The 16,079-nt window shown below is 37.7% G+C and overlaps 1 pseudogene; it reads right to left on the reverse strand.

Moving 5' to 3' along the window:
• Window positions 1-2,271: 2,271 nt before the first annotated feature.
• On the reverse strand, window positions 2,272-2,616 carry LOC141489325 (small nuclear ribonucleoprotein Sm D2 pseudogene; annotated as a pseudogene).
• Window positions 2,617-16,079: the final 13,463 nt, after the last annotated feature.

Here is a 16,079-nt window from a genome sequence, read left to right on the forward strand (position 1 = left end):
TAAATTTTAGAAGTCAAAATTAAATCTCTGGGGGTTGAGGTTGAGTGGAAGAAGGGGGTAACAAAGGAAATTTGTTTGAAGAAATTTTGTATTAAGTTTTGAGCTCCAAATCATTTGACTGTTCTAGAAATACTTTTAAGATATTTCTCTGTGTCTTACTTTGTGTCTTCAATATTTAAATGTGGTACACATATTTTAAGTACTTAATATTATTTGATATTAAGTACTTGATATATGCCCATTGACTTAGTGTAAAAGTGAGCCAATATAGCATGATAGAAAGAAAGCTGAATTAAAAGTAAGGGGATAACTGTTCTAGATCCAACTTCTCCATGAACTGATTCTATGACTTTGGTGAGGTGGAGGGGGACTTTTTATACATTTAAGATATAACACCTTTATCTAAGAAACTTTCTAAAAATTTCCCTGAGTTTTCTGCTCTCCTTCTGATCTTGGCTACATTTGTTTTCTTTGTACAAAACCTTTAAATTTAATTTTTAAAAGTCACTAAAATTACTTCACTTCACTTATGAGCTAGTTCATCTCTGAGAACTTAGGAGTCTCCTTTTCTGAACTCTACAAAATTGTACATTAGGAATAAATCAGTAAATCTCATTATATTTGTTAAAAAGTCATCCTTGCTCACCTTAGGAAAAAAGTATTTTCCAGGAGATTCCAGAAATCAACTTGTCAAGAGTGAAAGAATAAATGTGCATATGTGGTAATGAACTAATAGGAAATGTATAAATAGTGTTGAGATGATAGTAGGGACTCATAAGACTAAATTTTAGAGCACCCAGCTATGGTAACTTACAGGCAGTTTTTGTTCTGTAGCTGCTTTGTACATATTTGATAATTGATGGTTTTATTTTCAGGAATTTTGCAAGTCAGTTGCTAAATAGCCAGAAATATGTTCATTCATCTCCTTTACTGGTAATCTTATCTATTGTTTAGCTTCAAGGAATTGTGTCAAGCACATTAGTGCCATATTTTCTCCTTGAAATGATGCCAAATTTAATAATGAATATTTTAAAGTGAGTGTAATTGCATTTCATTGTGATAGTGTTAATATAATACTATCAAGATATTCTGGATCAGGTATGAAACGATTTGAAAATTTTCCTGAAATCATCATTTAAACTCCATTTAAATGATTGTTTGTAATTATCCATAATTGTAATATTGAATATCCAATTGTAATATTGAAAATTCAATATTAAGAGAAAAATAAATCAATTATCTAAAAATATTACATGATAAAATTCATTTACTAATTTAATAAAAATCAAACTGGCTTAAAAGGTGGAACTAAAGAATTTAAAATTGAGTACAAGAGGCTGGGGCAGCAGCAAGAGGATGTAAGGCACTCACAGGCTGATGGTGCTGCCAGGAGAGAGAAGGAGTTCTAAACCAGGGGACTGCAAAGTATACATTTCTTTCCTGGAGAAATTTTACCATGACTTTAAAGACTGAGATTTTGCATTTTCCCCAAGCAATATTGTAAATGAACTTATGGAGTTTTACAAATGGGAAAAGAAAAACATTTGTGCAATCACAATGATATCACCAGTGATTCAGCCACAAAGATCATTATTGAAGTATCCATTCTCACAGCTACCACATTTGCTGTGGAGATCTGTGAGAAATGAAAGAAGAAAGAAAGTCAATTCTGGGAGCTCAAATATGATAGAATCACTTGAACATAGTTGATTTGAAGAAATTCTGAGTTAATGAAGTTGAAGATTCTAGATAATTGGGTTGAAATGTGTAAAGATTATCGTGAAAAATCATAATACATCTGCAAAAATTAATGAACTGATGCCCAAATATTCCCCCAGCATATTCAGCTAGTTCATGGACATAGCTTTAATTTTCATAGTACTGGGTAGACATCTGAGAAGAAATCACATTTTAATATCTGTTTCCAAACAACCTTTTTGTAATTTATTTGTAAGAGGGTTCCTGACAGTGTAAAATCTGAAACCTGGATCTTGATTGAAGATGATGGTTCTGGGGCAGCTAAATAGCTCAGTGGATACAGCCCTGGAGTCAGGAAGACCTGAGTTCAAACATGACCTCTGATACTTAATAATTACCTAGCTGTGTGAACTTGGGCAAGTCATTCTCAAAAACTCCATTACCTTAAATTTTTTTTTCTTTTTTAGGGAAGAAAAAACAGCAAGGTTTTATTCACAAAAGGTAAAACAAGGGGACTCCACAGTCTTACCAGTAGGGCTGAGTATTAGGGTGGGAAGGGAGGTTCTGACTCCACTACTTGCCAGCAATGAGTGGTTTCCTGAGGATCGCAATGACTGAATCACTCCTCAGAAACATCTTGGAAATATAACAATCTTTGTTCACTGGTTTCAACTTTTTCTTGCCTTTGCCACTTTTTGGCACCTCTATCCACATCTCCTTCACATTTTCCATTGCAGTGCCTGTCAAAGGCCTTCACTTGGCCCAGAAATTTCTTGTTGTAGCAATTGATAAACACCTGGGTGTTGTTCTTCACTGATTGTGTGAGCACCGACAAGGGCCCTGTATTGAACTATTCTTGCTTCGCTTTGGCAGCTCCTTAGGGGTCATCTCACTCTTGGGCTTATTTAAGAGATTCATGGTGGCAGTGGTCCCTTGATCTTTTGCACTCCTGCCTTCCTTGCGCAGTGGCTACTTCAGTGCTCTGGCTCCTTTTTCACTGCTAAATAATTTTTTTCTTTAAAAAAAAGATGATGGTTCTATAGCTCCATTACACTCGCTTTCTCTCTCTCTCTCCCCCTCCCTCCCCCTCCCCGTATTGTTTCTTCAATTTGTTCTTTTCTTCATTTAGGACTTCACGATATGTATGAGATTTTTATTAAAGTTTAAATGAAAATTAGCTAGCTATCAGAGATGTGCCAGTTTAGGCACGTGATAAAATTACATGATAAAATTCATTTACCGATTTAATAACAATCACACTGGCTTAAAAGGTGGAACTAAAGAATTTAAAATTGAGTACAAGAGGCAGGGGCAGCAGTAAGAGGATGTAGGGCTCCTTCCTCCCTCGGGCCGCAGCCCGGCTGAGGCCGCATTGGGCGGTGAGTGGAGCCTACGAGGGTCGCCGCGGCCCACCGGGGACCGGGAGCAAGCGACCAGCTCTGCCCCGGGGCCCCCGCGACCCCCGCCGGGGACGGCCCTGCAGCCTGCGCCCCGCTTCGCGACCTGGCCCCAGGCGGGGCCGCAGCACCCCCTCCTCAGGGTAAAGAGGAGTTCTAGATGATCTCTCCACAGACTAAGCCTGCTGATTCTATCTGAGTGGTATGGGCAAAGTTCAGCCTGATGGAAGAGAAGACCAAGAAAGTGGAGGAGATGGCCCTGAAGCTAACTCGGGCTGTGGCCGGTGGGGATGAGAAGATGGCAGTGAGCTGTGCCACCTGGCTGGCAAGGCAGAAGCCTCTACTAACATTGCAGCTTAAATCAGAAGTCTATCCCAAGCAGGAGATCAAGTTGTGGGTTGGGTGTGGAGGATGCCCAGATGCACACACTCTTCACATCTGGCTGATGGTTCGGCCCAACATGACAGTGGCTTCTCTGAAAGATATGGTCTTTCTGGACTATGGCTTTCACCCAAACCTGGCTTCGTGACCAGGATACTCTGCATTCCTATGGGCTGAGGCAAGATGTCGACAAGGCTTACCTCTACCTCCTATCTGCTCACCCTACCCAGCTTAGCCAGCAGGAGTTAGAGAGGCAGCGGCAGCTACGAGTTATAGAAGACTTGGACCTCAGAGACCTTTCTCTACAGTCTCGGGGTCCACAAGAGCCCAGAGCAGTGGAATCTCAAGAAAAAGTCCCTTCTGAGGATGCTGGAACTATTGCTCCCTCTGCTGTGGAAGCAGCCCCTGATCCCTCTGTGGTAAGGGATTAACTCTGCTCCTGCCTGCCCTTGGGCATTCATCATTGAAACCCCCTTTACCAAGTCAATCTTCTTCTTCTTGCCTCTTTCAGTCCTATTCATAGTATCAGTCAATCAAACATCATTGTTAAATGCCTGATATATACCAGGTACTCTTCTTCTAGGTCCTAAAGATAAAATTATAAAGATTGAAATACTATGTATTGTTAGGGAGCTTAACATTCTAATAGAGGAGACAATGAGGAAGGTTATGTCTATAATGCTTTATAGACATATAGATTAAATGCAAAGCAGTTAAATACAAGCTATTTGGGGAGGGGGGATGCCAGCAGGAGGGGGTTCAGGAAAGGTTTTCATGTAGAAGATGGTGCCTAAGCAATGTCTTGAAGGAAGAATTCTATAGGGTAGAAGTTTGGAGGAAGGGAGTGTTTGGGGTGGGGTAGGGGTAGATAATTAATTCATTTTTGGATAGGTTGAGTTTGAAGTATCTCCAAGGCATCCAGTTTGAAATATCCAATAGGTAATTGCTGATTTGGGCCTGAAGTTCAGAAACTGGAGCTGGATATATAGATCTGGGAGTCATCTGTTGGTGATAATAATTGAACTCTGAGAATTGGTGAGATCACCAAGAGAAAGAATATATATATATATATATATATATATATATATATATATATATATATAGAGAGAGAGAGAGAGAGAGAGAGAGAGAGAGAGAGAGAGAGAGACAAGCCTTGAAGATCACTTGTAGTTGGGGACTTGATATGTATGACCATCTAGAAAAAGAGATTGAGAAGAAGTCCAAAAGTAGAGAGAGATATAGAGATATGTAGCTAGGTAAAAAAGAGAACCTGGAGACAGTAATCTCATGAAACTCCAGAGGATTTTCTCTATCGACTGTGCCACCTACCAACCCCTACAAAAGGGGGAGATAATTTTATTTTGTTTTATTTCTTAGGAATATGACTGAGAAAGGAAGAGAAACATAGGACAGTATCTCAGATGGATGGTGGGTTCTAGTGAAGGTTTTTTAAAAGGATATTTTTAAGGAGTTGGATATGTTCAAAAGTAGGAAAGGAAATAGTAATTAGGCTTAACCCTCAGAAGATTAAGTCAAGCCCAGGAATTTAGGGAATCTAGGGAAGAGAACAAGTAGGAACAACCACCCCACTTAAAAATATAGCAAGAGGTAAAGCCTGATTCAATGCTCTAATCAGAAACTACAGATGAAAAATGAGTAACGATGTATGGAGGGGGATGACTGAGGTTACAGTATACTGGAAAAGATGAGAGGGAATGGGATCAAGGTTGGTTGTAGAAGGATTGGTGTTGGCAAGGAGAAGAGTCACCTCTTTGTCAGAAACTGCAGAAGAAAAGGAGAATCCAGGGGATAATAGCAAGAGATTTTAAGATGAGAAGCAGAGAAGATAGAGCTTACAATAATTAGCCTCAATTTTCTCAGGAAAGTAGGTAGATAGACTTTTGGCTAAAATAGCTATCTGAACAAAGAAGCAAGCTGCACATCACCTCACATCCACTCCAGCAAAAAAAACTGAAATTCATACCAAAAAGAATCAGGAAATTCAATGAAAAACTATACAAATGATTTCTTCTACCTTAGAAACTGCACCAAAAGTCAGTGAGCTACCCTTAGACAATTGGAAAAAAGGGTTGCCAGACATTGGTGGCCCATAGCAACAAAGCAGGGGAGGACTAGAAATTTGTTTAGCTTATAAGACTTTGTGTCTGGAGACAGCAAGTACCAGGGTATTTGTAAACTCCAGAAGTCCTTATTAGATCTGGGGGATAGCAGCAACCAGAGTGGTCTCTAACACCTAGTCCTGAGAGCCAGAGAGGGTCCTGAAGAGCCGGTATTCAGAATCTCACAGAACCTGGGTTGAGGGTGGGCATCTTAGCCCTCAGAAGATTAAGTCAGCCCAGGAATTTAGGGAATCTAGGGAAGAGAACAAGTAGGAACAACCACCCCACTTAAAAATACAGCAAGAGGTAAGCCTGACCCAATGCTCTGATCAGAAACTACAGATGAAAAATGAGTAAATCAAAGAAGACACTAATCTGAATCAAAAATTATTGTGAATCTAGATATCCAAAAAGAAGGAGCAAAAAGGCTCCAAAACAACTTCAAGCACAGAATAAAGTTTTTAAAAAATGGATTTTTCATAAGAATTACATGAATATCTAGAAGAAATGAAGCAAGACATTAAAAAATGGAATAAAAGCTCTGGAGAAAAGAATTGAAAGAAGAATAAATAGTTTAGAATGGAATAAAATATAAATTTTACTTGAATAATAGATTCTTTGTAAAAATGGAATGTACCAAATAGAAAACATTGACAAAAATGACATAGCAAAAAAAAATAAGAATAAAATAAAAATTTCTTTCATAGAATATATATCTAATATAAAAGAACAACTGCACTTGGAAGACGAATAAAGGAGAGATAATTTAAGAACTATTGAATTATCTAAAAACCATGTTTTTGAAATGGGGAGAAAAGCCTGGACATGTGAAAATTGCTCAGACCTATTAGAACAAGAGGGCAAAATGAAAATATAAAGAATTCACTGGTCATCTCCTGACTCATTCTCCAAAGTCCCAGGAATGAGTGCTATATCAACATCCAGATACCTCCCAAATCCATCCCAGATAACAAAAAATGTTCCAAGTATCCAGAAAGACTTCAGGTAGCCTGGAGTTGGGATCACATAAAACCTGGAAGATTTTAGGAAAACTAGAGATCTTGTGGTATTCCAAAAGGTAAAATATATAAGCTTACAGCCAATAGTTTCATTACTTTGAGGTGAAAATGGATGTTTAATGAAATAGACTTTCAAATATTTCTGATAAAAAGCTCATTGCTGAGTAGGAACTTTTAATTGCAAACATGAGAGTGAAGAGGAAAGCTAGAGCAATTACATTTCTTTTTAGCATATGGAAGGGGCTGTATTTAATGCGGTAGTGCTAATATTCCAAAGGAGGAAAAGAAGCATTTTTTCAGAACCTTAAAAAAAAAGAAAGCAAAAACAGATCTCCTAGGGGTGGATTAGTTGTGATCAGAGGATTTTAGGGGTGGGGGGTGAGGGAGAGGAAAATAAATTGATTTATAGAAAAGAAAAAGAAAAGAGTAGAACATACTTTTCTCATAATTGAGTCTTCAACATGGAGAAAGGGATAGAGGGAAAAGACACCAGATAAACCTCACTTTTAACTGAAATAGATGAAAGACTGGACACTCACAATTTGGTGTAGAAATACATTAATCTTAGCAGGAAAACAAATGAGGATGACAGACATTAAGAAGGGGGTGAGTGGGGGCAGAGACAGTGATAAGCAGAACAAACTTCCTGACCCTGAAGAAGAATGAATTAAAAGGAAAAGTAACCTAAGCAGTGCCTATCAATTTGAGAATGGCTGAAAAACTGTGGTATGTGAATATAGAAGAATTTTACTGTTCTATAAGAAATGACAGCAGAATTATAGGGAATGCTATAGAATCCAGTAAGCAGAACCAAGAGAATAGTTTTAATAAGAACAACATTGCTTAAGAAAATGACTTTGAAAAACTAACAAACTGATCCAAACATTGACCAACCCTATCTCCAGAGGACATAGGAAGCTTGCAATCTACCTCCTAAAAGAAAAGTGATGGATTCAAGGCTCAGAATGATACACACATTTTTGATCATGGTGTCTTTGTGTATTCATTTTTATTAACAATGCTTATTCATTACAAGACTTTTTTCTTTCAGTTTTTAAATTTGTGGTGGAGAGATAGAAGATGATTAATAATACTGATGTCCCCTCAAATGAGGACCATCAAAATCTGTTTTAAAATGCTTAGAAGACATCAAAATGCAGTTAAAAAAGAAACCCAGACAAGGATAGTTTTGAAAGTACCATGTGGAAATTATCATTTACTTTAAAAAATGCTTTGAAATAGAGATGCATGGTTTCATAAAGTCTTTGTGATCTTCTGTATATGTGATACTGCTTTTTTTTGGTGTCTAAGTTAAAAATAAAAGAAATTTTAAAATTAAGTAAGAAAAAAAAAGAGGATGTAGGGCACTCACAGACTGATGGTGCTGCCAGGAGAGAGAAGGAGTTCTAAACCAGGGGACTGCAAAGTATACATTTCTTTCCTGGAGAAATTTTACCATGACTTTAAAGACTGAGATTTTGCATTTTCCCCAAGCAATATTGTAAATGAACTTATGGAGTTTTGCAAAGGGAAAAGAAAACCATTTGTTCAATCACAATGATATCACCAGTGATGCAGCCACAAAGATCATTAATGAAGTATCAATTCTCACAGCTACCACATTGCTGTGGAGATTGCTGTGAGAAACGTAAGAAGAAAGATAGTCAATGTCTTTGCTGCAAGTGTTCCTCAGGAACCAGATTACAAGGTGACCAGTCTCACCTCCTAGAACATGAGGAATAGATGCAAACCACACAAACAGGCAGGCCAGATCATAGGGTCATCTCCCTGAAAGCAACAGTGATATTTGGTCCCTGGGTATATGAGTAGCCCTTTTAAAGATCACACTGGCAACCTTCTGATATGAGGAAGGGACTTGAAAAGTTGCCCTAAAAATTGTCTGCTTACCTAACCCTGGTCTGATTACTACAGCAGTACATGGAATGTGCTCACACTCATAGCTAACACAAGATCCAGTAGTCTTGAAAGATAAATAGCATTTGTTGCAAGAAAACTCAGCAAGTATCATATCCAAATAGCAGCCCTGAGTGACACAAGATTGGCCAAAGAAATCCCCTTGCTAAAGTTGGAATTGGATACAAAATTTTCTGGAGTGGCTTCAGTGAAAGCGGAGCCCTGTGAAGCCGGGGTAGGTTTCTGTGATCAAAACTAATCTATTAGCAGGCTTCTATGCCTATCTAAAGGAGTGAATGACAGGCTCATGATGAAGCAATTACCATCATTCCTTATACTCCCATCTTGACAGACTGTCATGATGTCAAAGAAAAAATTTATGAAGACTTGGAGAGCCTTATCATCAATGACCCAAAAGAGGATAAATTTACAATTCTGGGAAACTTTAATAGTAGAGTAGACTTAGCCCACCAGACAAGGCAGGGAGTCCTTGGGAGGAGTGGAGTTGGAAACAACAGCATTGATCATTTACTGAAGATTTGTGCATCTTGTTACCTCATTACAAACACTGACTTCCATTTACCTTAACTCAATTAAACTCCCCTGATGTACACTTGCAGCAAACATTGATATCTAATTAACTGTGTGATTGTAAGGAGAAGAGACAGACAAGATGTGAGAGTGACAAAGACAATATGTGGTGCAGAGTGCTGGACTGATCACAGACTCATCCTATCCAAACTAAATATTCACATCCAAATAAAGTAGCAACCCTAAGGAAAAAATGACTACGGGAAGAATTAATGTCAAGAGATTAAAGTAACTGTCTGAGCAGGAACATTTTGTTGCTAACTTGAAGGGAAAGTTGAGCCAATACATCATTGCCAACAGTGAGACAGTAAAGGAGTGGGCAGTTTTCAGGGTCTACAGCACTGGATTTGCTCATCTGGGTCAGAACACTTTCAAATAACAAAATAGTGTGATGAAAATGATGAGGAAATAAAGACGCTGCTAAATGAAAACTGAGAACACAGGATTTACCAGGAGGACAGTTCATCCATTTCTAAGAAAGGAGGATTTAATTCCATCAAAAGTATAGTACAAGGGTCAGCTGGATGGCACAGTGGATAGAGCACCGGCCCTGGAGTCAGGAGTACCTGAGTTCAAATCCCTCAGACACTTAATAATTACCTAGCTGTGTGGCCTTGGGCAAGTCACTTAGCTCCATTGCCTTTAAAAAAACAAAAAAGTATAATACAAGTGAATCTTCGGTGAAGGATTCTTGACTCAGTAAGAAAGAAGATAAAATTTAGTTTTAGGTGGATAGTAACAATCAAAGTGCTTTTATGATGCCCCACAAACTATTTATGGAGGAAGGACATAAGGTACATCTCAAATGCTCAGTAATGATTGAACCACATTGATTAGTGACATGATCCTAGAGAAATGAACCAAACACTTCTATAGTGTTCTTAACAGATCATAATCTAAAAATGGGAAGATATTGACTGTTTACCTCAAGCTGAAGTCAATACATCCTTAGCTCCTTTAATGAGGGAAAGAACCTGGCGCTGATTCTATTTCAGATGAGATTTACAAGGTGGGGTTCCATTGCTCATACAAAAACATTGAAATTTTCTAGGTTAAATGGCATAAATAGGTTATCCCCCAGAAATGCAAGGGTGCTTCAGTTGTCCATCTCTATAAAGATAAAAGCAATAGATTGTCCTATGACGGTCACTGTGATGTTTCACTCTTGTTGACTGATGGCAAAATTTTTCCTAGAGTCCTCCTTAATAGGCTGATCCTTTACCTAGAATATGGTCACTTACCTGAGAGCTACCTGGTTTCAGAAAGGGTTGAAGAGTAGTTGATATGGGGTTATTGCCCAATAACTCAAGGAGAAATGCCAGGAGCAGAACAGAGATCTTGTCAATCTGATCAAGGCATTTGATGCTGTCAGTCTTGAAGGTTTCTGGAAAGTTATGTCAAAATTTGGTTTTGCAGAGTTCTATCTTTGTATATCAATTCCATGACAGCAAGCTTGCCTGGCTTCTAGACAGTGGACTATGCTCTTGTGATTTCCCAGTGACCAATAGAGTGAAATAAGTTTGTGTCCTTGCTCCCATGCTATTTAGCATAATGTTTTCAGCCATGTTATCAAATGGCTTCATTGAGGATAAGCATGACATCAAGGTCAGCTACCACACTGATGGTAAATTCTTCAACATAAAAAGACTATAAGCCAAGACCAAAGTGAAGGGAATGCTGGTGCATGACTTTGTGTTTGCAGATGATTGTGCCCTCAATGCAACCTCTGAAGCTGAAACACAACAAAATATGGATTCATTCTCTGCTTGTGCTAATTTTGACCTAACAATTAACACCAAGAAAACACAGGTGTTCTATTAGCCAATGCCACACCATTTACATATGGAAACTTTAGTTACAGCAAATGGAGAAGATTTCACTATTGTGGATAAATTTCACTTACAATTACAGTGTCCTTCCCAAGTTCAGTATTTGGAAGTCTCCAAAAGAAAGTGTGAGAGAGTGCTGACCTCGTTGTATGCCTGTGAAGCCTGGCTGTGTCAGGAAACTGAATCACTTCCGTTTAAATTGTTTTCGGAAAATTCTGAAGATTACTTGACAGGAGAAGATATCAGATACCGAGGTCTTTTCTTGGACTAAACTGGCAAGCATTCCAACATTACTATGAAAAATGCAACTATGATGGTCTAGGCTTCCTGCTTGAATATTCAAGATACGTTTGCCAGAAAACCCATTTTGTGGAGGACTCACACAGGACAAGTGTTCACAGCAGGATCAGAAGAAGTGATGCAGGAACATTCTCACAGTCTCTCTTAAGAACTTTGGAATTGATTGCAGAGCATGGGAGACACTACTACAGGACCACCCAGCATGGCATGCCTTTATCATAGAGGTGCTATGATCTATGAGGAAGACACAATTGAAGCAAGCCAAAGGAAGTGTGAGATGCATAAATTCAGAGAACTCACCCCAGGTTCACATGGACAATCTGTGACTGGTCTGTAACTTATCTCTAAGATAGTGATGTCATTTTTATCCTCTTCAGTAAAGGAGGAAAAGAACCCAATAGCACATGACATATATACCCAAATACCACATCTGTTTTTTTTATTTTATTTTTGGAGGGGAGGGAGAGAATTGTTCAACAATTATTAACAAATAGATATTATAACTATTAGTAGATATTATAACTATTAGTAATGGTCCCTTGGAGCATAAGTAGATTTTTCATTAAAATAAACTCTGTCCATACACACCGTAACAGTCAAGCAGGCAAGCAATAATTTGACAAACATTTGTTGTTTTTATTGTTGTTGTTGCTCTTACTGTTGCTGTTGCTATTGTTCAGTTGTTACAGTTTTGCTGATACCTATTATATGTCAAAAACTTTGTTAGGTACTAAACAAAGACAAAATTTAACCATCAAAATTTTCCCTCAAAAAGTTATTATTTATTAAGGGAAATGTTATATAAATGATTACACTTGCCAAAAGATTTTTTTTTCAGAAAAGGTCATAGGGAATAGGAAGAATAAGGAGTTTATCTAAAAAAGTTAAATTTATGCTCAATTATAAATTATATTATTCATAAATTATAAATTATATATAACATGCTCATAATGAATTAAATTAGAAGAATATTTTAGATGAGGAGGCAAAGGTTTGGTAGGAAGTATATTCAGGTATGGGAATGGAGGTTGGGGTATATGGTCATCAAGGCAAAGGCATACCAGTGAGAAGTGGAGCACCATATGTGGTTGTTCAGTCTTTTCAGACTTTTTTCACTTTTGTGACCCAGTTTGGGGTTTGGGGGGTAAAGATGCTAAAATGGTTTTCTATTTCTTTCAGCAGCTCATTTTATAGATAAAAAATTGAGGCAAACAGTGGTAAATGACTTGCCCAGGGTTACATAACTAGTAAGAGTTTGAGGCCAGATTAGAATTCAGGAAGATGAGTCTTTCTGACTCTTGACCCTACAACTCTATCCACTGTGCCACCTAGCTACCCACTACATGAATGAAGAGCAATAACATAGAGTAAATGGAAAGAAATTAGGTGGAAAGATTATTGGCAGCTTGTGACAGGCTTTAAATGCCAAATGTCAAATTTCATATTTGATCCTTGAAGAATTGTGATAAGATCAAAATGGATATATAATAGATTGCAACATTTAACACTTGTTAACAATATTAAAAAATATTAAAAAGATAAAATGCAGTTCTTAAAAAGGGTGAAAATTCTTATCCAAAAAAGAATTTGGGAAGGTCATAAAAGATAAAAATAGACAAATTTTATCATGCAAGATCAATTTTTGTAAGAAAGGAATCAATGAAAACAAATTAGGAGAACACTACAGCGGGAAAAAATACTTATCTCAAATATTATATATAAAGATCTGTTATGTAGTATATGAAAAGAAAAATGTCAGCTATATGCAGCATTAGAAGTCGAAGAAAAATGTCAGATATATGCAATATATTAATAGTCAAAATTTATCAGTAAATTCCCAAAGAAAGATTTGGAAATTATAAATGACTATTTTGCTCTAAATCACTATAAGCAAAATAATTGCAAATTCAAATAATGCTGAGCTTCATTTCATACACATTTACAAATTTGACACAAAACAGAAACGTTCTTTGTTGGATGAGGTACATCAAAAAGCAGGCAGTGGTAATGGAACTCTGATATGGTCTAATTAGTTGGCTATCAATTTGGAATTATGGGGAAAAATGCTAACCATTTGAGTGAGATAAATAACTATCAAATCCTCCAATAGCTGAGTCTTGGAAGATTTCTAGTGAAAAAATATTATAAATGTCTTTGCCTGCCTTTATGTGAGTTTGTGTGCTTTTGTTTAATTAACTGGTTTTTCTTTACTATAAAGTAACATTGTTTGGATGATTCCCCCTCTTTCAGAAAATAATACTATAAAGACAAAAAATAAATGTGTGAGGTGCTTTGTAGTTTTTCACAAGGATTTTGTACTTTATTCAGTCAGATCTCTGGTTTAAGAAAATGATTTTGGCATTTCTGAAGGTGATTTGTAACATGAGAGAGGACAGACAGAAGAGGGAATACTTCTTTATTCTTCTTTAATATTTACCTAACACTACATCATTTCTAAAATAAACAAAACAGCAATAACAGCAACAAAACAAACATAATTATAACAAAATGGTGATTTTTTCCTCTATCCTGTATAAATGTAATAATATCTTACAAGTATACCTCATATCCTCTATTACTAAAGGATAGATGTTGAATGGATAGAATTAACTGCCTTATTACAAGAAATCAGGGATCAATACTTCAAAACCAAAAAAAAATGAGAAATTAAAAGAAAATGTGAAATATCTTATTGAAAAAACAACTGATATGGAAAACAGAATTAGGAAAGATAATGTAAAAATTATTGGAATACCTGAAAGTCAAGATCAGGAAAAGAGCCTTGACATCATTTTCAGAGAATTACTACAGGAAAATTGCCCTGATATTCTAGAAGCAGAGGGCAAAATAGAAATGGAGCGAATCCACCAATCCCCCCGAGAAAGAGATCCCAAAAAACCAACCCCTAGGCATATTATAGCCAAGTTCCAAAACTCCCAAGTCAAAGAGAAAATATTACAAGCAGCCAGAAGGACACAGTTCAAATATCGTGGAGCTGCCGTCAGGATCACACAGGACTTAGCGGCAATTACATTGGAAGATTGTAGGGCTTGGAATATAATATACCGGAAGGCAAAAGAGCTTAGAATGCAGCCAAGAATGAACTACCCAGCAAGGCTGAATGTCCTCTTCCAGGGGAAAAAGATGGACTTTCAATGAACCAGGGGAATTTCAAATGTTCCTGTTAGAATGGCCAGAGCTGAACAGAAGGTTTGATCTTCAGATACAGGACTCAGGTGAAGCATGGAGATTGGAGGAGAGGGGGAAAATATGAGAGACTTAATGAGGATGACCTGCATGTATTCCTGCATAGAAAAATGGCACTGATAATACTCATATGAACCTTCTCAGTTAATAGAACAGGTAGAGGGAGGTTTTATAGTTGAAGCACAGGAGAAAGCTGAATTTGAAGATAAAATATGGTGTAAAAATGGAGTCAATAGAAAAAAAGGGAAATGTAATTGGAGAAAGAAAAAGGAGAGGGGAAATAGGCCAAGATATTTCATATAATCAGATTTTTCTTTATTACAATGATCTATTGCAATGATATGGAAGGGGAGAGGCAAGGGGGAATGAGGGAACCTTTGCTCTCATCAGAGATGGCTAGGAGAGGAAACAGCAAATATACTCAATGGGGTATAGACATCTGGAGTAAGAAGGAGGGGGGGGGAGCAGGGGGAAGGAGTGGGAATGTGAATAAAGGAGGAGAGGATGGACCATGGGGGGACAGTGGTCAGATATAACACATTTTCTTTTTTACTTCTTGCAAGGGGCTGGGATTGGAAGGCCTGCCCAGGACCATAGGGCCAGGTGGATGCTGGGCCTAAGGGGTGGTATGGGGGCTCAGGGCCTCTTGGCTCCAGGACCAGGGATCTGTCTGCTGCGCAACTCAGCTACCCTACAGAAGAGTCAGAGTGAAAGGACAGAGAAAATATTGTACATGGTAGTGGAGAAATAAGAAAGGAGGGAGTTGCGATCAGCAATGGCAACGTTGGAAAAATATGGAAGTGACTTTTGCGATGGATTTACCATAAAGAATGTGACCCACCCATGACAGAGTTGTTGGTATTGGAACAAAGACCGAAGCTCATTTTTTTATTATTATTATTATTATTTGGGGGAGGGTGCAGGGCAAATGGGGCTGAGTGGCCTGCCGGGGGCCACATAGAAGGGTGGTCTTTGGATGTCTGAGACCAGATTTGGACCTGGGTGCTCCTGGCTCAAGGGCCAATGCTCTGTCCGCCACCCAGCCACCCCTAATATTATTACTATTTTATTTTGGGTCTTTTTTTTTCTTCTTTTAGGTTTTTGCAGGGTAGTGGGGATCGGGTGGCTTGCATGTCACACGGCTGGGTGATTGTTGGGTCTAAGGGGCTGAATGTGGGTTCGGGTGCTCGTGGCTCCAGGGTTGGTGCTTCGTCCATTGCGCCACCTGGCCATACCTACAATTATTACTATTTTTTTATTTTAATTTGTTTTCTCTCCCCTTTACTTTATCACTCAAGCAAGTCTATATTCATGGGGGGAAAGGGGTATTTCATTTACTCTTAAACAATAATATTTTATTAGTGTAAAAAAAAACATTTGTACAAAATGAGAATAAAAAATAAAATTAAAAAAAGAATTAACTGCCTTACCTGCATTAAATTATTCATTGCTAAGAAATCAAACTACCAAAGAATTTTCCTTATATAATACTGATCCTATCCATAAAAAACAATAAATTTCTTTGGAAAAATAAAAGTTAAAAATTTTCAAGATTTTATACATACAGAGAGAGAGAGAGAGAGAGAGAGAGAGAGAGAGAGAGAGAGAGAGAGAGAGAGATTT

The sequence above is a fragment of the Macrotis lagotis genome, chromosome 1 (assembly GCF_037893015.1).
Source record: "Macrotis lagotis isolate mMagLag1 chromosome 1, bilby.v1.9.chrom.fasta, whole genome shotgun sequence".
NCBI classification, from domain to species: Eukaryota; Metazoa; Chordata; class Mammalia; order Peramelemorphia; family Peramelidae; genus Macrotis; species Macrotis lagotis.